Genomic DNA, 22,738 nt, shown 5'->3' on the forward strand with positions numbered 1-22,738 from the left:
AGCCTCTGGAGGCAGTGGGGCTCTGTGCAGGCAGGTGCCAAGGCTCTTCTGACATCCCTCTGTTGTTCTTGCACAGCTCTTATACGAAGCTGCAAAAGCATCAACTTAAAATGGTGCCTGAACATCCCGCCAGTCCTGAGGAAACTCAGCACCTCCCAAAATTAACGTCACATCCTCACCAACACCTTGTGGGGTGCATCCACGGACAGGGAAACAGAGCACTGGGGCACAGGTACTGTGGAGATGTGAGCTTAAGATCAGAAGTGGGCCTAGCTCTCTCCCCAGAGGCCCTGGCACAGCTGGGCCACCACCAGGGAGTAAGCAAAGTGTGCAAAACGTGCCCCAAAAGCCCGGGTGACCCATGCTGGCAGAAACAACTGGGCTGTCGGATCCGTTTTACAGTCCAGCCTTTCTACGGGGCTGCTCATTGCTCCACATTCAATTAGCGCAGCACAAAAACCTTCAAAAAGTGGAATAACTTCACAGAAATAATTGAAATTGGTCTGTCAAACTAAAGGCCATGACCAAGGGCTTGGCACCACACGGCTGCAGCTCTGCTGCCATTGAGGGACACACAAAATTCAGGTTCTGTGAAGCTCTCAGCAGACACCCGGATGAACACAGCAGGGTTTTCACAGAACCGGCCAGCCCTGCCTTTAGACATAAAGGAATAGAAAAGAAGAGAGATTTCTCACCAGGGAGAGAGCTCACAGTTTGCCTGTGCCAGGCTAATGATGTTAACGGCCCTCAGCCCCACCGGCTGTCCTCCGCGGAGCCGAGGCTGCTTCGTCTTCATCATTCCCTTTGGCACAGAGGAAACCTCGCAACAAGCTGGTGCTAAATCCAGCGGCATCCACCGTGAGGTCTGCCTGCTCCCGGCTGGGATAACCTCTCTGCCTGCCTGTCCCCCTCCGAGCCACTCTCCCGAGCACGGAGGAGGCAGCGAGACCTCGCCAGCAGCCCCCAGCTCCCCCAAAGGCGCTCAGTGGCTGCCAGAGGGCTGCGGGCTGCATCACCACCTCTGTGCTGCCAGCACCTAGCTCTGGCTGTGCAGGCAAGCAGCCCAAAGGCAGCCAGATCCGCTCAGCAGGCCAGTGGCTGCACCTGGGGAGAGGGAGGTAGGGAGAAAGGAGCTTACTTTTATCAGGACACCTCAATCCCTTTCCCTGGGAGCGCGCTGCGGAGGTCCAAGGGCAGCCTCACCCCTGCTGTGCTCCCTCGGCTGCCTGCACCCGGCCGGGCCGCTGCCAGGGCCACCCTCACGCACAGCTGCTGCTCCTGCCTGGTGCTGAGCTCCGAGGGGACCAGGGAGAGGACATGATCTGTAGGAAACCACCCAGAACCAAGCGGTTCATGGAGACCCAGCCCTCCCAAACCCATGGTTTCAGGCTGAGGGTTTCGCCCTGCTCCAGCTGGAAATCTGCGGTGAGGTTTTGCTGACCTCTGCACTGCGGCAGCACAAGGCCCAGGGAGGCTGCCCACTTCACACGGGTTTCTCACCCCTGGAAGGCTCCTGCACGATACCAAAGTCAGTAGTGACAAAACTCCCCGAGGATCAGCTGGGAGCAGCTGCCACTGCCCTGGATCTGCTCCACGCAGTGCTGCCGGCTGCAGCCAAGGCAACTTCATCGCCTCTCCGTCCTTAAACAGCCTGAGCTCTCCGAAGTCATACACTCACAAACATTTCAGCTCTGTTGAGGGAGCTCCGTTTCTACAAGCATTCACATGAAAAGCAATCACTGCGTGCATTGAAGAAGAGGTGAAATGAAGAGAGGAAGGAGCCTGTGCAGTAAATAATGGAACATTTCTCTGACGGCACACGGGGCAGCCTGGTTCTTGTGCCATGCTGCCTTCAGGCCCTGTTACTGTGAACATCTGCACCTTTGTTTGCAGTGCCTGGCTTCCCCGTGCTGCTGTTGCATTTTTCAGAAAGCCCAAGCCAGGCACAGCACTGGTGGCCTGCCCATGGGACACAAGTGACCGGTGAACCATTTACACTCTGTCCTTGCTCCTCTTTCCTGCTTCCCCACCACAGGGCTGCTAATTCCTGCCCTCCCCTGGCTATCTCTCGACCTTTAGAGAGGGCTTCAAGTCAGGCTGTCATTGACTCTGTCTTGGTACAGCACTGGTGCAGTGGGACTTGCCCTGCCATCCCTGTGATAGGAACCACAAATGAAATGCAAAATCCTACTCGCACAGGGTCTGGTTCAGAGCTGCATGGAAAGCTGCCTCACTTCAGCAGCATGCGGAGCAGAGCCATAACCAGCACGAGCAGAAGAGAGCTATTTGCACAGCTATTTGGGGAACACAGCCGTGCAAAAGCACAACTCTCCAGCCGAGTGTCTTCGCAGCTTCCACCAGCCCAAAAAAGCGCACACACGTGTACGTGTGCATCAATCGAGGGGCTCTGGCACAGGATGCACCCCAGTGCCATGGTGACGGCTGCTCCTGCAAAGCTGTAACAGAAGGGACAGAGCCGGAGCCAGGCAGGGCAGCGGCAGCTCAGGCTCACAGCACCCAGCGCGCTCTGAATTGAATGGACAGGGCCAAGAGGAAGAATCTGGCTGGAAGTTACACAGCAGCCAAACAAAGCTCTTCTTGTCCCTTTTAACAAGAGAGCCAGCAGCCCCTCCTGGCTGGGTGGTTGAGGTGCACTTGGGAGGAACGAGCCACCGGGGGACTCAAAGGCAGAAGGCTCCTGCCCACCATGCACAGAAGAACAATGAAGGAGGAAATCAAACCCAAGCGCAGCCACAGCAAACCAGCTGAAGAGAACCAAGCCGAAGGCACCCCGACGCAGCTCCCAGCAGCTGCGGGGGCTGATGGAGCCCCTCCAGTGCTGCTGGCTCTGGGAGGCTGCAGGGAAACCTTGTGGTGGACAGGCAGAGGGCCCCCAGGGGGAGAGGGCTCCCCAGGAACCTCACTGACAGGTAAACGCTGGGTGGAAACAGCAACCTGACAGAGACAGCAGCCTGCTCTCCTCGCTGGGTGTCAATCACACGTTCCCCCAAACCCCAAAATTAGAGTTAAATACAACACCGCCGCCTCTGCACCAAAAATTATTCAGTCCATAAAAAGCATTTTCCTACGTCTCCCTCTCTCATGACTCGCCGCAGGCCCCCTCATTCCTCTCCCCCCAGAGGAGCAGTTGGGTTATGGAAATGTTCCGATGGCAGCAGTCTGCAAAGTTGTTTGCAGGGTAATTGAACGACCCCCTCGGCTGGATGCTGCAGGAAGGGGCCTGCCTCAGGCTGTTAGAGCAACGTGAGGGGAAGGGGACTCTTCCCAATGCCACCGAGCACAGCACCAGCTCAGGTGCCTCATGAAACTGCACGGAGCTGAGGAGGTTTCCCCGGCACACGCTGGGAACTGGGCAGGAGGGAGATGGTGCTGAAGCACCTCCTGCAATATCTAACGATGGCTCCAGGAGGATGTGGAGCTGGCTGCGTGGCACGCCCTGCGAGCCCATGGATTCAGAGCCATCTCTGAGGAGGGGGCAGGTCACTCACCTCCTTTTTTCCTGCTCTGCGCTTTTCCACTCCGCTCTGGAGGAGGAATCGGCGCTGGAGAGACAGGGAGCTGGAGCACTGCCAGCAGCCTGCCGCCTGGCAGTCACGTTGTACTCCTGACTGGCACCACCTCACCACACAGACGCGCTGATCTCTCCCCACAGCAAGGCCAGCAGTCCCACGGCCGGGGCTCGGCGGGCTGAGCATCACCAAGCATCTCACTGTCCTGCCCCCGTGCAGACCTCACTCCCCTGCACCCGGGGCCACGCTGTCACGTCCCACCTCTCAGAGCCCCCAGCTCCCAGATCCCACCGGCAGCACCTTCACCTGCAGCAAGGTTTAACCAAGACACGTCCCGGCACACGCCTGGCTGGAGCACTGCTGAGAGCCTCAGAGCTGTGACACCAACCCCAACGTTTCAAGTGGTTCTTAATCAGCTACAATAATAAATAATACATAGGCTTTCAAGTGCTTGCTCATTTCTGAACGTCTCCCATAAATACCTGGCCAGCAAGGCAGCCTTCGAACAGCGGCGCCGGTAGCGTTTCCCTGCTAACCCTGTGCTATTTACTTAAAATAGAAATTCAGGAGGAGAAACCTGGGTTGAAAGGCAACGGGATCGTTGAAGTATTTTAAGTAGTCAGACCTGCTCTGAACAACAAATACTTAATACAAGTGTTTACTCGTTTCTCCATTTCTCTTTTATTTTAAAGAGAAATCTTTTATATCCCGGTTTTAATCCCTTCAGCCAGCCGGGCTGCTGCTGAGCAGCCTTGGTACCAAACACAGCTCACTGGGCAGGCTTCATCCCGCCAGGGCAGAGGCTCAGCGCTGGGGCACGCAGCCTCATGGAAAGCAGCACCAAGATGAAAGCCTGGCCTCAAAACCCAGCCTGAAGTGGCCTTCACTGAAGTACAAGAGCTTTGTTTTCAATGTAGGTGGGATTTCTAGTACAGGGTTTTGAAAGCAAGAGTTGTATTTAGAAAATAAATAAAAATCAGTGCAAATCTCACCCAAAAACCACAGCAGAGTTGCCAAGACCATTGGAATAGCACCGTGCCCTCCAGGGCCTCCAGCACCTGCTGCAGAACAGGCTGGGGATGGTCGGTGCCGTTCGGCTCTTCGGGAGGATTAGAGGAGCTCCAGTCCTTCAGGGGGTGACCGCGCAGGCTGACCGGGCTCCTTTACAGCCCTGAGCCCTGGCCCCCAGCTGAACACCCCAGTGTAGGGGACGTGCAGCCCTCCTGGGGACACTCCTCAGTGCCCCTGGTCTTATGCTGGCCTCTGCAGCGCAGCGAGTGCCCTCCTCCCGGGTACACCCAGCAGCACCCACCCTTCCCATCAGGGCCAACCGGGCCTTTAAAGCTCCGCATTTAGAAGGAAGGTGCAAAAAACCTACCTCAATATTCCTGCTGGTACCTAATCCCTTCAACTCTCCCGGAGAGGTGCTTTTCATTTCCAAGGAAAAGTGAGTTAATGTTCTTGCCAGCGCTGTTAATCAGAGCAGCAAAGCCTCTTTTCATCGTGCAGGGCCCAGGTGACTGTTTCCAAGGGATTAGCTGTTACCACTTTTAGTTCAGTAAAGGGTTTATCTCCGCCACGTTCACAGAGGCCGGCTATGAAGACATTCGCCTGCCGAATTCCCACAGGCTGACACCTCTGAGCGGCCGTGGGGCGCAGAGCACAGGCGCGGAAGGCATGAAATAATTGCTAGGAGCAGGCAGTGCTCCCACCGGGCTGGGGCACCAGAAGGCAGACAGCTCTCGTGGAGGGATGCAGCCACCAGGAGAGATGGGGCAGGCATGGGCAGATTTTCAGAGGCCCTTCCAGGGCACGCAGCAAGCCTCTCAGACATCTGTCTGCTCGTGGCTGCAGCAGCTGCTGGAGGGGATATCTGGGTGCCAAACCACGTATTGCAGAGACCCTCTGAAAATTGGAGGGGCCGAAACCACTTTTTTGGACTTTTGCCACCAGCTTTAACGTAGAGCACAATAAGACTGCTGAGCAGCGCGAGGCAGAGCAGTGCTAAAAGCAGCACCGCTGCGGCCACCTTGCAACGAAGACAACCGGTGAACATCCAGGCTCTGCTCAAGCCAGCAGAAAGCAATCACGTTTGAAATCTAGATTTCTGTGCACTATTGTTCCCTCTGGCATTGATCAGGCATTTCAGTTCCTAACTAAATTTCCCTCTCTGCCTGCTCCATCCTCGTGAGCAATGACTCAGGTTTTTGTCTGTGCCAAGAAGAAACGCTGCAGCTTTGGGGCTGCCACCTAAACTTTTCTGCAGACTGAAGGGAAATTCATATTTTCCTCTTGCTCATCAAGAAAGCAGGCTGGGTTGGGGCTGGAAGGGCTTGTAAAGCCCCGGACACCCAAGGACAAGAAATTCCACTGGAAGCTGCCTCCCCTGCTGCCCCCAGACTCACAGGAGGCTCCGCTGGCATCCTGTACCAGCTGCCCAAGGCTACACAGGAGTGCCTGCAGCCCCAAGAGCTTTTTGGACAGCAGTGTCAAGTGGCTGAGTGAAGAAGCAGCAGAAAAGGGCTCGAAGGAGAATGCCTGAAGGTCCCGGCGAGCAGGACATCCATCACCAGATGTTTAGCAGAATAACAATGGCAGTTTTCACAAAGAGGGGGGGTGGAACAAAGGAGAAATGAGACGGACGGGTGCAACCAATTTCCTGGTGTTTGGCATGCTCTAAAATTAGTGCTGTAATGGATCTCATCAGCCAGTATTTAGTTCCCATCCTAAAGACACGAATTCCAATAGGCAAGCTGCAGGGAGAGGAGCGCTGGCTTGGCTGAACAGCCAACCCCTAACGCCAGCAGCGATGCAGATGCGAATCCAGCAGCCCCACTCCTGCAGCCCCTCGCTGCGGGTTCCCCTACGAGCCAGCTCCATTTGCACACCTGCTTTGCTCCGCCACACTTCACCCCCACCAGCCCGTGCAGCAGGGCTGCCCCAGAGGCTGGCTGCATTTCTACAACCTCCCAGGACAACCTGGGGAGCGCAGATGTTCCTCATCCCGAGGGATCTCACTCCCCGAGGAACAAGCCCGGCTCACCTGGCACCGACCACCCGATGCAGCTCGGAAGCAGGCAGGGCACCAGCACTGCCCGGGTACCTGCAGGAGGGTCCCGGGCGCAGGCAGGAGCGCTGGCGTGACGCACCCACTGACCTTTCAGAGTTTCAGAACAAATCCCCGATGGTGGAGGAGAGCTGGCAGCTTCGCTCGGCTGCAAGGCGTCAGAGATATTTCAGGCAGCCAGATATTCCCATGCAGAAACCTAGAAAAAGTCACCTCCTCGCTCCCCCAGCTGCCTCTCCTTGCATTATTACTGACATGGATGTGACTCACTGGAGCTGGGTTTATATTAAACTCCTGAAACAGATTGTTTGGCTGTTATGTAAATCCAGTAAATGTTAAAATACTAGAATAAATCAGTCAAGCAGCTACTGTAGCCAGCTCTCCAGAGACATCTGAGAGAAAATTTCTTTTTTTAAAACAAGGGAGAGGTGGAAGAAGATGATAAAAAAATCACAGTAGCCTTTCAGGAAAGGCAGAGGCGAGCTGGTGGCTGCAGGCCCCCCGTCGGTGCTGCCACCAGTGCCCTGTTGAGGTCGGGGCTTCAGCCATAGGGAGCTCTAAAATCCAATAAACCCAAAACTGGACATGAAGGTGCCACTTCCCACTCCGCTGTGGGAAGAGGGCTCTGCTTTAGGGCTGCCCCTCTGCTGCAGAGCCGGGGACATCTGCCACAGGAGAGCAGCCCCCTGCTAGCGGTGACGTCCGCGCACAGGAACAGACTCTAAAATTTGCAAACACCAGTATTTCTACCAGAAACCTGATTCTGGGATTTCAGACTAGAGGCCAAGGCGTTAGTCACAAAAATTATCTGGCAAATAATCTGCGATGATAAGCAAAACCAGAGCGTATCACCATCTGCTCACAGAAATCTCCCGAGGCAGAAGCAAGGAACCTCCAAACTGAAGCTTCCCTTTGCGCCTCACTGCTGATAACCGAGCCATCGTGCTCTGAACGCTCCTATCCCTGCACTAGCCTCAAAAAGAAAGTCAGAGCTTAGGATCCCAAATTTATTTGTAGCTAAAGGCACTTTAGTTGGGCTGCCACTTGAACAGGGCACATAGTTTGGCCCAGGTACCTGCTTGATTTCAGAGTCTGGCCCAAGGGCTGCGTTCCCCACAGGTATTGGGAGCAGAGGGGACCCGCGGGTCCCACCGGGAGCCCCCGGTGTTAGCACAATGCCAGGTCCCTCACCTGGCTGAGCATGGGCAAAGCACACACAGAGCACGCTCAGCACATGCAGAGCACACTCAGCACACGCAGAGCACGCTCAGCACACGCTCCACATCTGGCTGCTGCGGGGATGAGAGCACAGAGCGATGCAGTCACAGCACTGAAATGAAGCGGAAGCGATCTCGGAGCTCTGTTTAATTAAATATAGTCTGGGAAAGTCTCTGCTTTTGTTAAACACTACCTCAAAAGCACAGAGCGCTGAGTAATCCGCTAATGGGGAAAAACATACTCTTTAGCTACAAGGTGTTATTATTATAGGCTTAATATCAAAAGGGCTTGTTCGGCTTAGAACACGGGGCTGGAGGAAACGCTCGCAGGCTTGGCAAGACTCAGCAACACGACAGGGCTACACTACAGACCCACAGGGGCGTGGAGGTTCGTGGGGAGAGGGAGGTCGTTAATTGCAACAAGCTCCTGTGGCATGAGGAAGCTCGTGGCTGGCACTACAGTGTGTGTGAGCTGGGCACGGCTGGATGCATGGGGACAGATCCTCTGCACAGCCCAGAGCAAACTGGGGCATCCATGGGACAGAGGTGGCAGGCGTGTCCTGTGCTGTCCCAGGCACCTGCAGGGACAGCCGCCAGCCCCACAGTGAGGCCAGGGAGACCAGCAGCAGGTGATGCCCTCAGCTGGGACCAGAAGTATTACATACAGGTGGCCACACATCCTCCAGACATAGATGAAGCAAGCCCAGGCTGTCAGTGAAACGCTCCCCTGGTGCCCCAAATACCAAGGGCACCTTCACCAGCACCCCACATCCCACACCCAACTCCTACCCTCGCTGCGTAGCCCTGGTTACTGCTCGCTCCCATCCCCTTCTGCAGGGCAGAGGTGATGGCACACACACCCTTAGGGAAAAGGCTCTGGAGCAGCAGGCTAAGCAGCATCACTGCCCAGCCTGCCCTCGGCAGCACCCCCAGGAGGCTCCGTGCCACCGCAGCACAGCTCCCCCAGCACGCTCAGCACCCCGCGGGCACAGCCAGCCACAAGCAGGCAGCTGGCTCCCACCTGCAGCCCCCAAAGCACTCCCAGTCACACCAGTCCGGGACTGCTGAGAACCCACGGCACGTACGGCTGCTTTGGAGAGCACTCAGTGAAGAAGAATCTCTCACTCGAAGTTGAAAAACAAACCCCTTCCATCTTTTATTTGCTAATTAAACGCATTCATTGTAGTTAGAACTCATTTTTTTGTGCGTAATGTTTTGCCCATCTGGTTGATTAAAAAAAGAGCCCAGGCACCCGGCTTCATTAAGCTAATTGAGTGCATTCAGCTATTGGTTAATATTCTGAAGCACTTCACAATTATTCTCCCCAGTTATTAAATCTCCTCCGAGGGTTTTATTCCCCGTGCTACACTCGTTGTTAGCCAGCACCCAAGTGGAACTGCAGTCGCCCAGCCCATGAGCACACCCGAAGGTCCTGCTGGCTCCCTCAGATCCGGACCACGGGCAGAATGCCTGCGCCCAGCTGAAGATTGGGGGATTATTTGTATTTTAGGGATTTTTCTTTGCTATATGAACCGTCAGTATGAACTCTGAAAGGGGAAAAATGGTCTCAGGATCTGCAGTCAGGTGCAGGTTGACCCCAGCTGAACTGGTGCAGTGGCACACCGCCCAGCCTTGCTGGCAGGAGTCATCCTGAGCCACGATTCCTGCACCAGGCTGTGGGCAGGCTACCTGTGCCCTGGACCTCCCTCCCACCCTGCTGCTCTTCCCGAGCTCTCTGCTTCTCTGCAGAGGAGGTGCAGCAGCTCTGCAGGTGTCCCCACAGCCCAGGCCGCAGGCAGCGCTGCCTCCTCAGCCCTGAACCACGGGAGGGCTGCCAGCCCCAGGGGGTCCCACCAGGAGCCTTCAGGGCCCAGCAGCGCAGGCTGATGGAAATGAGGGCAGCAGGCAAGAGACCGAAGATGAGAGAAGCAGCACCAAGTCACCATGTGCTGGGAAGAGCAGGACTAATTAACACAGCCCCTCACCACAACGTCCTCCCTGTCTGTGCAGCCAAGAGTTTCCCTGGCAGCTTGTGACACGGCTTTGAAGCCTTAACCAGCGCCAGACGCTCGAGTTCAGGAGAACAAAGATCTGGAAGCTGCTGTGTGGCAGGGTAGGAGACAGGAACGACAGACACATGGCATATGCGTGGCTCATCTTCCCCACAGGGTCTGGTTTCAGAAGGAAAGTAGGTTAAAAACCAGAATATGCTTTCATTTATAAAGCAAGTGCTGATTTACATGGCTCTAGTCCCACCTCACGGCCCCAGCTGATGCCAAAATCTCCCATCTCAGGAAGGAGCTGCAAGGGAGAACAACAAAACACACGCGTGTTGTGGACTCAGGGCTGCTCTTGCTTCCTGAACAAGCACTGAGTTTGAGATGTGGGTCAGGAGCATCTGGAAGAGCTGACAGGTGATTTACAGGACAAGCCCGACTGAGCCAGGGCACCTATCTACTCCACTGGGGGCTAGTAGCACATGCTGGAGGCAAGGTGGTACAGACATAAACAGCTTAAAAATGAGCTCTGCAGCGTGACACACATTGCACAGAGCGCACTATGTGCTGTATGTGATGGCCACACAGAAGTTCAGGCATCTCCCCCACCCGTCCTGCAGTGTTGGAAAGGATAAACCCCCAACAACCCCACTGCCCCATGGCAGACCCCAATGCAGAGCCCCCAGGAAGCAAACACAGGAGCTCTGCACAGAGCAAGAAGGAAAAGCAAGGCGAGAAACTGTCCTAGTTGCTTCGTCAGTCCCAGCCCCACCTCTCTTATTTGGATTTAGAGGAAACAGCCAGAATTCACTCTCCTGGTATAAAAGGTGGTTACACTTCCAAGAAAACACTTGGTGGTAATTTAAATTGAAGGAGGAAGAAATTAAGAGGTTGATACAGCTGTGATTTGACACAGGCTGACCTGGGGCCTGAGGAGAACCTTAATGACATTTCCTTTAGGCCAGCCTGCTCTCCTGGTTTCACACTATAATTAGTTTCCCCTTCCTGACAGCCAGGCAGAGAGCCTAGACCAGCACTTGAAAATTTGGCCAGTGAGTACAACTTCTCAATAGCGTGGCAACAGCACCAATTAGTGCAGAGCTCGCTGCCCCACTGTGCTCCGAGCTGCAGGACATGCCGACAGGCACGCGCCAGCTCTCAGAGCTTATCAGCAAGGCAGGCACTTCAATAAAGCTCAAGAAATTGTCCCTAAAAGGCCAGTGCTTTAGGGGGTGCTGAATTCCCTGGAAGTCTAGCCCCAGCTGGCACCTGCATGAACAAACCTACCAAGTCTGTGCTAGCTTTAAGGAGCAGCAGCACAGAAATCCAATGCAGTGACCCAGGTCCATCATTTTTAAGGTGTGATTGTTCAAGAGCCAGACAATGAGCACCCATGAAAACAGCCCACTTCATAGGCTAATTATACTCCCAAATTCAAAAATGGTATTTTGCTCCTTCCTTTGTACTCCAAGTTCAAGGTTTCTACCATCTCTGTGACCCCGAGGCATTCCTTCCATGCCTTTTTTAAGCCACAAGGTGAGTGTCACCCAGTTACAGGTCTCCAGCAGGTCTCAGAGGTTCCCAAATGTCACACACACCACAGCTGACTCAGAAGGGCTCAAGGCACTGGCCGCACACACAGCTCCTCACCCAGCTCACCCTGCGATCCCTGTGCTTCGAAAGCATCACAGGTCCCAGCAGGACAAGAGCCATGGCTGCAGATTTCCAAAGGGACAAACGCCAAGCTTCACTTCCCCAAATTCCCTTTACCCAGGATGAAGCAGGCTCCTGTCACCAACTCCAGTCACTGCCCCAGCACAACAGGGCACGGAAACTGGTCTGTGCCCACAGGGTGGGGATGCACCGTCCCACTCACCCATTTGGGAAGAGAGCAGCAGCATCCCAGGGGAAGCTGTCCCCAACTGTCCCCTACCTCACGTGGGACAACCGAGGCAGCCGCTGCTCCCACCTTCCTACCGCCAGGTGAGCGGGATGCCCCAGGCCATGCTTCGTGCCACAGCCCACAGCAGCACCAGACCTACTGTGTTAGGTCCGCTAGGGATTTACACCCTCCCAGGAAACCACCCCAAAACCAGAAATCCCTTCAGCAGTTTCTTGCCACCAGCCCATGCAGCAGCCAGCACAGGACGCTGCTGCCAGGGAGAGACCTGCAGCAGCACACAAGGGCCCATCAGATGGGACACCGACCCTTCCGTTTGCTTCCCTCGCTCCCAGGCTCCCTTTTTGCTTCCCTTCAGATGTCTGCAGCTAAATGAACCCATTACGGCACAAATTCTGTTCTTAACTCACCCCCCGGGTGTTTTGCTGACCCTACTGAGAACTATATTTAAATGTGCAATTTCCTGGCTGGCTAGGCTCATTTGCAGTCCCTTCCCCCAGATGCCTGTGCACGTCTGGCCCTGAATCCACTTAGCTTCCACCAGCCTTTAAATCAAAGGAATTAAGAAAACCATATAATTAAAACCCTTCACTTTATTTTTCTTGTATCGTTATTATATGCCTAAATACTTCTAATTCTCATGCCCTCTGGTAGGTGAGCTTGAGAAAGGCTAGAAAAATGACAAGTTTCTAAGCAGACAAGAAGGTAGCCAGAACAAACAGCTTGACAGGAGAGAGACTGCTCAGAGCACGTGATTTAATGTGCTGCAGAGCCGGATGCAGGCCCTGCCTGGCACCGAGGGCAGGAGCAGCTGCTGCTCCCAGCATCTGCAGGAGGTGGTGCAGCCCAGCAGCTGCCCGCTTGCTGCGTGAAGGAGCAGCTCCATCCACCCAGCTGTTCTGTGAGGAAGGTCCTTCCGTCAGCACCGGGTGCTCTGTGTGCCCACGAGGCGTTGGGGTTGCTCTTTTCAGAGAGGTCTAAAGACAGGGGGCATCCCCTCATTCTCTTCAGATCCCCCCAGGCAGCCTCTTCCACACCTCCTCCTGCTCAGCAGTCTCTGCTCCAGCCCTTGGCTGCCTGCCTGCATGCAGGGGCTGCTCAGGAAGCCTTCGGCTCTGGTGAGCCTCCAGAGGTCTCTCTAGCTGGATGGCAGCATTGGGAAGGGCAGGAAGAACCAGGCCCTGCGAGGTCAGAGGCCACCAAGACAGTCCTTCAGCCTCAGCTCTGTCTGACTGTAGGTGCCTCCACCTCGACACTGGAGCTCCCTGCTGCCAGCATGGCTCATCCCAGGAGACACCAGGGCTGAGGAAGGGTTCAGAAGGCCTTGGAGAAGACAAATTGATGCTGAAAAGCCACTCCAACAGCAGTAAGCAAGCTGTGGCTGGGATGACCTTGCTACAAGGTGCTCCCTGCAGAGATCCGAGCAGGCTGCTGGCGAGTGCAGGCCCCGTGCCTGCTCCTGCTGCCCTCGGGGCTTCCCTCGGGCCCCCGCAGCAAGGCCAAGCTGCTGGGGCGTGGAGGTGGAAGGGTCCCGGGCTGCCTGGGCACCAAGCAGCCCCCAGAGGGGGCAGACTCTGCAGAGGGCTCAGAGCAGTGCCCTTGTCTGCTGAGACAGCTCCCCCACAGGCAGAGAGCCGGCCAAAATAAACGCATTAAAGCAGAGCAATGCAAGCCTCTTCAGTGCCTCTTCCCCACAGCCTTCCTTCAGAGGGGAGCAGCTACACACGGACAGAGCTCTCTGCTGCCAGACTTGCAAATAGCCATCAGCTAGGAAGGACGCTGTCCCCAGGAGATGAACTGAGCCATCCTCTCCCCTTGCTAGCAGCCGCACTGACAGCTTGCAAAGGAACTGCAGAGCTCCTGAACGGGCTAGAAACCAGTTTAATGGTGAAGTGTCAGCACATTTCTAGGTTAATAAAACTGGGGGCATGGGAAGAGAGGGAAAGGAGACTCGCTGTCTTAGAGGCTGGAATGCATTTCACAGCAAGAGATCGTTTCAAGGCAAGGAAGTATTTCTTCATAGCTGAAGAACTCCAAATATGAAGGATTCTGAGAGGTTTCCTTTCCTCCACTAGCTCCTAATGGACTTAGCACTTTGCCAAAGCCACAACACACCTCAGTGAATCCAGGTATTAGTACCCAGCTCACACCAGAAATGCAAAAACACCTCGGCACTGCAGCCACACCGCTGATTTCTGCTTTTCCACTCTGACCTGCCTCGGCCTTGGGAGCTGCAAGGGCCAGGCCCCCTCCGGGAGCAGAGGGAAGGGGCATCCCGGGGAGCTGGGCAGGCGCTGAGCCAAGCAGCCCAGCAACACGCTGCCCTGGGGCCAAACCGGACACATTACCGCTAACAACCAGCCCCAGGCCCCGTGTCCTTAGAGCACACGGGTCATTAGCTCGGATTTGGAGGCTGGTTCCACTGCTGGGGCATTTCAAGCCCAGTTACACCTCTGCCTCATGCTCTACCAAGACAACGCTGGTCCCCACAGGGCTCTTAGCACTGGTCCCTTTATGCTCCTAGCACAAGAAGCCACGAGGCAAGCAGACAGGTGCTTGAAGAGCATGGAGAAAGCAGCACTGGCTTTACTCACTCATCCGGTGGCCAGGAGCAGGTGCTACAGCAGAACCAGCTCCCCCAGGTGAGGTGTGATCACACACTGCCCTTCCCCACCTGCAATTATCGTTCTGGATGGCCACTTTTCTGTTCCTTTGAAGCAGCAAAGCGAAGGCTCAGATCCCTACAAAGAAGGCCAGCCCCGCTCTGCAGCCTGACTTCAATCAGCCCATCTGGCAGTAAGGAATGAACTCCTGCAATCGCTATGAATAAGTCATGCCTCTTCACTACTGCTTCAAGGCAAATTGCAAGCACTGCTCCCATCAATACTGCATGAGAAAGGAAAAGGCAGAAGCCTGATTAGAGTATGGAAACATGCGGGAAGAGATGCCTGATCTCTGATGTGTGGTGCACAGCAGTGACGTGGCCTGATTTGCCAGCTGAAAGCACCGAGGCTCACGAACACCACCACACAACAAAGGCAGGCAAAGCCCACACAGCACCTTTACATGCTCTGGGCTGACCTGCACTTCCAGAGGGAAAGCTGCAGCCCTCCCACGTTTGCATGAAGCCTTCCCCTCTCCTCATATGCTCCCACTTCCCCAGTCTCTCCTCAGCCAGCGCTGTGCACGAGGCAAGCCGAGCCAGAGGTGTTCTCACAGCTCCACCAAGTGCACCCAACACGTGCAGTGACCCCAGAACCCCATCCGCAGGCAGAGGCACACGTTCCTGGTCCCTCTGCATTCAGCAAGGCCCAAAGCATCCCATCAGCCACAGGAAAACATCAAGAGCTCAGTGGATGAGCCTTCTGATTGCTGAGCCCATCAGAGCAGCAGGGCAGGCTAAGCCCGGTGATGTCCCTGTGTTGCCACTGCCATGGTGAGGAAGCACAAAGGCAGGAGCTAGTTTGGAGCACGTTAACAGAGCTGGACACAGCAGCAGAACAGCATGGGGCTGGTAACACAGCCAGCTGCAGGGGAGTGCACACACACACAGCGCTCTGCAAAGACACGCGGGCACATTTTTCCCTGCTGCTGCCCCATTCCTCTGCTTTAGCTATTGCAGCTGTGACAACCTGCAACTGGGGGCTTCAGCAGGCTGTGCCCAAGCTACCTGCATAAAAGCAGGTGGAAAACCTGTCCTCACCAGCTCTGCCATGTTTTTAGGGCTCAATTCTGTTCTTTAGAACAGGAACCCAGCCACTACCTAGGGGTGGGAGAGGGATGGGGACACCCGTGGTAAAGTCTTTCCTTATCACGACTAGGAGGGCTCAACAGTCCAAGTTGCTAAATATGCCACAAAAAACGCAGGGCAAAACCAAACTAAACTATAGGGTTACTCATCCCTTTGCTGCGCTCACCAGACTGCAAGGTAAAGTTGTGAATGAGCTCTGCACCACAGGTACAATCACAGCCCAGCAGCAGCTGACTGCTGAGCACTGCTCCAATGCAGCACCAAGCTGCAGGTGCAGGGACTGCAGCCCAGGGCACAATCTGACCCTCCTGGGTATGACTGACTGGCCCCACAGCCACCAGCAGTTGTGAATCCAGCACTAACACATCCTCAGAAGGTGTTATTCAGCCTGGGCCTCCACAGCACATCTTTATTCCTTGTTCCCACCCCAGCTGAGCCCCTCATGCCCGCTCCGTTTAACACCCTTGCTATGTACTCGGCGTTCGGGTCTATCTGTGAGCTGGGGCTTTGTGTTACCAGGGAAATCTGCAGCAAAGAGAAACCGATTCAGTCTTCTGTGTTAATTTAATATCCTACGAACCAGACCAGCCCTCTCCAGTTCAGAGCTTTGTGGATCTGCAGGACTTGCTTTTATTTAGCATACCTAGAGCTCAACAGCCGCAGCAGAAATCAGCGTAAAGCAAAAGCACCAGAGGCAAGAATTTTTTCCCTCTGAAGCTGAAGAAAATGTTATCTGCACAGCTATGCAGAGCCAGGAGTCTTGCCGTGTACAGTTTAAGACAGACCAAACAGTCCTCCAAAACATGCCATCAGTGCTTTGTCAAACACTTATGGAGTCACTCAGCTGAAAACACCAGCCAGCCAAACCCAGAAACATGCACAGAAGGGTTCTGGAGCTGTCCTCATCCTCCCACCTCGGCACACAGCTCTGTGCTTCCCACCACTAAAGGTACTTCTACCCCACCCCACCCCACAGCAAGGGCTCCTGCTGAGAGCCCAGGCTCTGCTGCCAGCCGAAAAGGATGGGACGGGATCCTCCTGGCTGACAGGAATGAGAGCAAGCGGAGGATGCCAGGGAAGGCGACTGCAGAAGGGAGCAAAGAAATTAGGCAGTGAGTTTGGCACAGTGCTGCCACTGAGCTCTAGGATCAGCAGAACTGAGGGCTCGGTTTCTGGGCGTCCCCGCTTGGACGCTGCTGTGCTGAGAGCACAGCTTGGGACCAGGAGGGAGGGGAAGGATGCCTCCGTCTCCAAAACGCATCGATTGAAGCGCTGCTCCAGCAGAGCGGCACATCACAGCCTCACTGTTTATACTCACACCAGAATAATTAGAGCAGTCACTGTTAACTAGCTAACAACTTCACCATGAACTCCGAACAATGCTGAAGAATTAATCGCAACACTTCAGAGCCTTCCCTGCACACAGCCACCAGCCTGCAGAAAACACTGAAACTACCCCAGAGACAAGCAGGCTAAATTAATCCCACATGGCTTCTGGCAAAAAAAAGAGATACGTAGCTCTCTCAGAGGTACTCACCCTAAAATAATGCCTGCTCAGGGCAGCCACCCAACAGAAACAAGTCCTCAAGCAGCCACACCTTTATCACAAGGCATGACTCAGCTCATGAGCTGGCTTCCATCAAGGAATAAAATACAGGGATTTATTTTCAGCCAGGTCCACTCCCTAACCCAGCAGGTTTCTGCGATGCGAAGCTCCCAGCTGCCCTGGGACAGCCCTCCCTCTCAGGCTGTGCCCTCAGAAGGTTTAGACCTTTCAGGAGAACTTCCCCATCCAGGGACACGAGCACATGGAAGCAATGAAATCATCTTCCAGTGTCGTGTACTTGACACTTATGACAAATATTTATACTTCTCCATCTGTTTCTGCCCATATCACTTATGCTAAAAATAAAGCTGAAGACTGTAATGGAACAGAAGAATGTTTCTTGTCTTGACCCACTAAGAAATGCAACCACCAAGTCCAGCCTGCAAAGCCCTAAGCGAGTTATGGATGCAAGTTATGAAGTGCTTGGTTGCACCCTGTCATTAATGGTAAACACTGGGAGATGACTGGATTTTTATAGGGTACAGGACAAACAGGCTGGAAAACACCACCTCAGCTGCTGAAAACCAGGAAAATGGTAAAGTCTGTCAGACTTTCGGATGGATTTTTTGATAGCCTGAAGTTTAATTCTGGAAAAAAAAGAAGTTACCCCTGTTAATTCATAGCAGCCCTGGAAGCAAGGCAGAAGCCTTCCCCAGCAGCCTTCAGGGTCCTCCTGCTTTCCCACACCTCTGGTGTCATCTCCTCCACCCTGTGCCTGTCACCTGCTGACTTCTCCCCCAGCCCAGCAGCAGGGCCCCCAGCTGCAGGACGGGCAGCTCCGGGGCTGAAGCCCGATGCACCTGGTGGCACAGGGCAGGATGCACAGCTCCATTTCTTGATCATTCTGCAATAAATTCCAAAGCATCCTGCTCTGGTGCAAGTGTTCCTCACTGGACACATCCTTCTGTGACCAAAGACTCAACCCCTAAAACCACCACCCGTGGCTAACCACACAAGTCTCCTGGGTGCTGGCACACACCCGCATGCCTACTGACACCGCACGGAGCAGCACAGACCGCCCTCCCACGCACCTCTGAAGTCACTGCAGTGCCTTTCCACTGTTACCCTTCAGAACGATGTCCTATCCCCATTTATCAGGATTTTCTTTTGAGCACTTCAGATGGTTTTCTCCAGACATGCTAAGCTTAACCGGCCTTAATTAAAGCAGCACGCTTGATGATGTGACTGTTTGGTACCCCTCATTTCTCCACTGCAGCCAGAGCTTTGGTGCTTTAGCTGCTGGGCTTCAGCTCTGCCACAAGGACGGAGTTATGTCAGCAGCTGCTCCTGCACGCTCCTCTCATCCTCACCACGTTTACAGCCGGATACTCCTCTCGTTTAACTGCAGGTTTGCTGCTGGTCATTCCCTGCACGTTGGAACAACTGGCCTTGAGAAGCAAGCGATGTCCTGCACCAAAAAAGGACTGGAAATCAGAGAAGAGGGATGTGAAGCCATGAAGAAAAAAAGGTAAGTGGAAGGATTTGGGTGAGGGCTACTGCTACTTTTCCCAAGACACATCTGCTTTCCTATCTGTTAAGACACACGCCAAGAACATTTTGCCTTACACCAGATTTCTATTCCACTTTTACACTGCCGACCCGAGCCTTGCTTTTGGCCTGTGCCTGATTGGGTAAGTTGCCTCCTCACAGCCCCTCAGGAAAAGCACAGACCCCGCTACCAGACTTGGGCACCACGGGTAGCGCTGGGTGGCAGCAGCCAGCAGCTGCCAGAGGGACACCACAAGTCACACACCCCACAAGCTAAAGGGCACCAAAAACTACCCAGAAGCAGCATTTGCTCATCTGCCCTCACAGGCGTCAGGAAAGCTGCTACAACAGCCTGGTGCTGCCCAAAGCCAGCCTCAGGCACACTCTCTGCCCTCCTGCCCCTTGCCTGCTCCCCCTGCTCGGCTCTGTCTGCGTGCACAGTGGGGCTGTGCCACCTCACACACCAGAGCCTGCCCCCAGCGTTCATCGGGGTTTCCAGCTGTGGAAGGCACCTTCCCAGGGCTGACTAATTGCATGCATCGATTTCAGATGTTACCAAGCAAACTGCCTTGCACACCTCCAGCACAGGAACCATCCTCACACCGAGCTCCCCGCTACCACGTGTCCCTTTCCCCCCACTAGCTCCAAACGCCCTGCTTTGCACCAGATTTATCCTCTCAGAGACACACTCTGGAGACTCAGAGCACCCTGCTAATGGCCCCCAGGAGCCTTCCAGCTCCCCCAGCCTTTGTGGCAGCTTTTCCTGAATCCTCTTACCACAGAAGTTCCTCCTTCCCCTGCTCCAGGTAGCAGTGAGTCTGCAAAGGCTTTTCTACAGTCAGCACTGGTACCTCACAGAAGATTTGGCTGGCAGACAGCGATATTCCTTCCACACAGCTGGGGTAACACGACGTTCAGCAGCCTCAGGACAAGCACCCTGACAGGCAGAACCCCGGCGAGCAGACTCAGCTGAAGCACAGGGGCACACTCAGCACGGTGCCACCTCTTCAAACCCAGCCAGTGTGTAAACCACACAAGCTCTTGCAGTGACTGCTGCCCCGACTTCTTCCTCCAGCAACCACTGCTGCTCTGCTGCCCTTTGCAATACCTCCTCTGCTGCAGCAGGACCGGAGTTATGCCAGGGCTAGCAGGAGCTCTCGAACTGCAAGGGAGACCACCACCCACACAGATGCTGGGGAGAGAAAGGATCTCCACAGCATTTGTCACAGGGCTGCAATGGTGCACTGAGAAGAGGAGATGAGCTGAAAACTCTTCATCTGATGCCTGGGCCAGCACTGCAGTCAGGAACTCCTCAGGTCTGCAGTACTACCCCACTGCTCCCTGTCCAGCTCCAGCAGCTGATGCCAAAGCAAAACACACACACAAAAAACAACAAAACAGATAAGCTGCTCCCCACCCAGAGCCTCCCGTCTCCTTACGCAGAGAAGTTGAAGAGTGTCAGACCGTGCACAGACAGGCACTGCCTGTGCTGCTACTGCTGGCGTGCTGAGAAGGACAAGAATTGCTTCTGCATCTGGTGTACAACGCTTATCGATGAAGACACACGTCCCACAGCTTTCTCAAGAAAAATGAAACCTCTTGAGGACCCCCCCACCCCACAGCATATCACAGATGTTCTTCCTCTTAGAGGAAAGGGGGTGTTTGGTTGAGGTTTGTGGACACACAGCCAGAATTCAATATGCTTGCACTCACCGAGCTGGCAGCTGCTGCAGACCGTACTCGCTGCAGGGTGGCACGCAGCCTCGCGGGGACCCCTCCTCCGCCGTTCTCTCATCCAGACCTAAAGAAAAACAACCTGAGACCCGTCCTTTGATCTCTGCAGAAGCATTTCGTTCAGAGATACAGGAGCTTGATAATATTTTATTAGCCTAGAGGACCAAAATAAAAAGACAGCTTCTGCGGGAGGAGGAAGCCCCCAGCCAAGCCCTGCACTGCAGGCTGAGATTCCCACTGTAGCTCTCCCACAAGAGCCCCTGGGGAAGAGAAATCCCCTAAACCCTTCCCAGCAAAGTAAAATTGGGCTTTAAAAAGCTGGTTAGCACAGGAACATTGTGACAGGCCAAGACATTAAGGGCTTAATGAACTCCTAAGTTAGGAAGGCACTGGCTCTGAAACCCACAGCAGAAGTAAGGCACAAACGAGTTCTGTGAAGCAGTGGGAGCGCCTCACCATCCTCTGGGGCAATGCTGGGGCAGGCAGACACCGCTGCCCTGAGGGGTGTCCCAGAAGGGCTGGGCGAGGCTGGGGAGCAGCTCTGCAGGGCCAGGAGCTGTCCTGCAAGATGTGTGTGTGTACCTGTGCCCAGCACGAAGCACACCAGCTCGTCAAGGAGACATCCCAAAAGCAAAGAGAAGAAACAGCCGGAGACAGCTCCAGAACAGAAACACCACAAGGCAGGGAACGCAGCTTGTCCCAAAACTCTGACCGCCGGGACCCAGCAAAGGCCTCGGGCTCTGCTCTTCAGGCAGAAGAGATAACAGCAGATAAGGGCTCGCCTTATCTGGCAACAAGCCGCCCCACAGCCCGGCTGCGAGACCCCGGTGCCACCCCCCTTTACCTCAGGAGCCCCCCTCAGAGCCCCCCCGCCGCCCTCCACAGCCCCCCGCTGAGGAGACCCGCGGCTGCCCGCCTTCCCCCGGCCTCTGGGGAGGGAAAAAAACCCCGAGGGGCTGCGGCTGGGGCTGAGGGGAGGCGGCCGGGGCGGCCCGAAGCGGCGACAACAGCGACGGCGACAGCAGCCCCGTCCCCTCCCGCGGGGCCCCTCAGCCCCGCCTGACAGGAGAGGGGAGAGCCCGCGCCAGGCGCGTGCCCGCCCTTCCCGCCCAGCCTCGTGCACGCGCGCGCTCACCTGCCCGCCGCAGCCCGGCGCCGCCCGCAGCTGCCGCCCGCAGCCCCCCGCCGGCACCGCGCCGCCCGCGCGCCCGCTCCCATTGGCTGGCGGCGGCCGCGCCTCCCGCCGGCCGTTGGCGGCGCCCTGAGGTGAGGCGAGGCGGGGCCGCCGGCCGCCCCGCACGGCTGGGGAGTTTGAGGCAAAAGCATTCGTTTTTTGGTCCCTCCTCCTTTATTTTGATTTTTTTGAAGTGTGGTGGACGACCAGAAGCACGCCTGGGGTGGGGGGTGAGGACACCGGGTGGGGGAAGCCTGGCAGGGAGCGCATGGTCCCCATGACCTGGGGGTCCTTCTTGCTCCAGGCTGAGGGACGGGCTGTGAGGGGGCAGAGCTGTGTGATTAATTAGTTAATTAAACGGTCTTCGTGTGGATTCTGACTCTGTGTGCTAATTGGCGGGGCGCACCGGGCACAAACCTGCAGACAGCAGTGGGGACAGCTGGGTGGCTGCTCCCCGTGCTGGGTGCTCACAAAGGCGGGCTGTCACCCCAGGGTGCTGCCACAGGGACGCTGCCCCCCTCGTCCCACAGTGTCCCTACGGCCACATGTCCCCTCAGCCAGGCTCCAGAGCGCTAGCAGCCAGCCCTGACCACGTATGCGCTTTCTGAAGTTTTATGGCATCGGATAGAAACGCTCACTGCACATCAACAGATTCCACTCGAGGAGTCCCTGCAGGCAGACGCCCTCATTTCATGACTCACGTTTTGGCTCTATTTTCATCCCCACACAGCTCTCTCTTACCTACTTGGCCCTGAGAGCCTGGGTCGAGGGGTTCCCCCTGCAGCCAGCCACGAGGTGCGATTCTTGCAGGACTGGTGACACCGAAACTGTGCCCAGTGACTCGTGGCTGGGCTCTGCTGTGACCCCATTCACAGCCAGTGTCCCCACCAGGGATCTTGGCTTCAGCCTGAGAGCAGCAGTTGGATTAAATCCTCGCCCTGACTCAACCTGCAGCACACTGCTGCTCCTTCCTGCTGTGACAAGCGGATGGAAAAGTCCTGCCCTTACTTCCAGCGGGTTTCAAATAACCCTCTGCTTTGGAAACAAATTAACTTATTAACAAGTATTTCATATCGCAAAATAACTCAACATGTTAATAATACAGCTTGTGGTTTACTATAAACTTTTTGTTTCCCATTCCAAAAAGACCTTGGTCAGGTTGTCTTCACAGTGTTTAGAGAAGTACCAACATGTAATTAAGGCACAAAATCACTAAAACACCAAAATTCTCTGCAAGTTGTGCAAAGACCATGAACTTTTTCCCTTACTCATTC

At 55.2% G+C, this 22,738-nt stretch overlaps 1 protein-coding gene across 8 annotated transcripts in view; it reads right to left on the reverse strand.

Annotated features, from left to right (window-relative positions):
* CAMKK1 (calcium/calmodulin dependent protein kinase kinase 1) overlaps nt 1-21,545 on the reverse strand; it is an 85,947-nt gene extending 64,402 nt beyond the window's left edge. Inside the window, exons 1-3 of one of the 8 annotated variants that reach the window (XM_072025954.1) lie at nt 21,135-21,347; nt 20,873-21,035; nt 20,270-20,357 (exon numbers count right to left, since the gene is read on the reverse strand). The gene's annotated coding sequence lies outside the window, so the exon portion shown is untranslated. The other 7 variants (XM_072025952.1, XM_072025953.1, XM_072025955.1 and 4 more) reach the window with 7 other exon arrangements.
* Between the last annotated feature and the right edge of the window lie 1,193 nt (nt 21,546-22,738).

The sequence above is a fragment of the Anas platyrhynchos genome, chromosome 20 (assembly GCF_047663525.1).
Source record: "Anas platyrhynchos isolate ZD024472 breed Pekin duck chromosome 20, IASCAAS_PekinDuck_T2T, whole genome shotgun sequence".
NCBI classification, from domain to species: domain Eukaryota; kingdom Metazoa; phylum Chordata; class Aves; order Anseriformes; family Anatidae; genus Anas; species Anas platyrhynchos.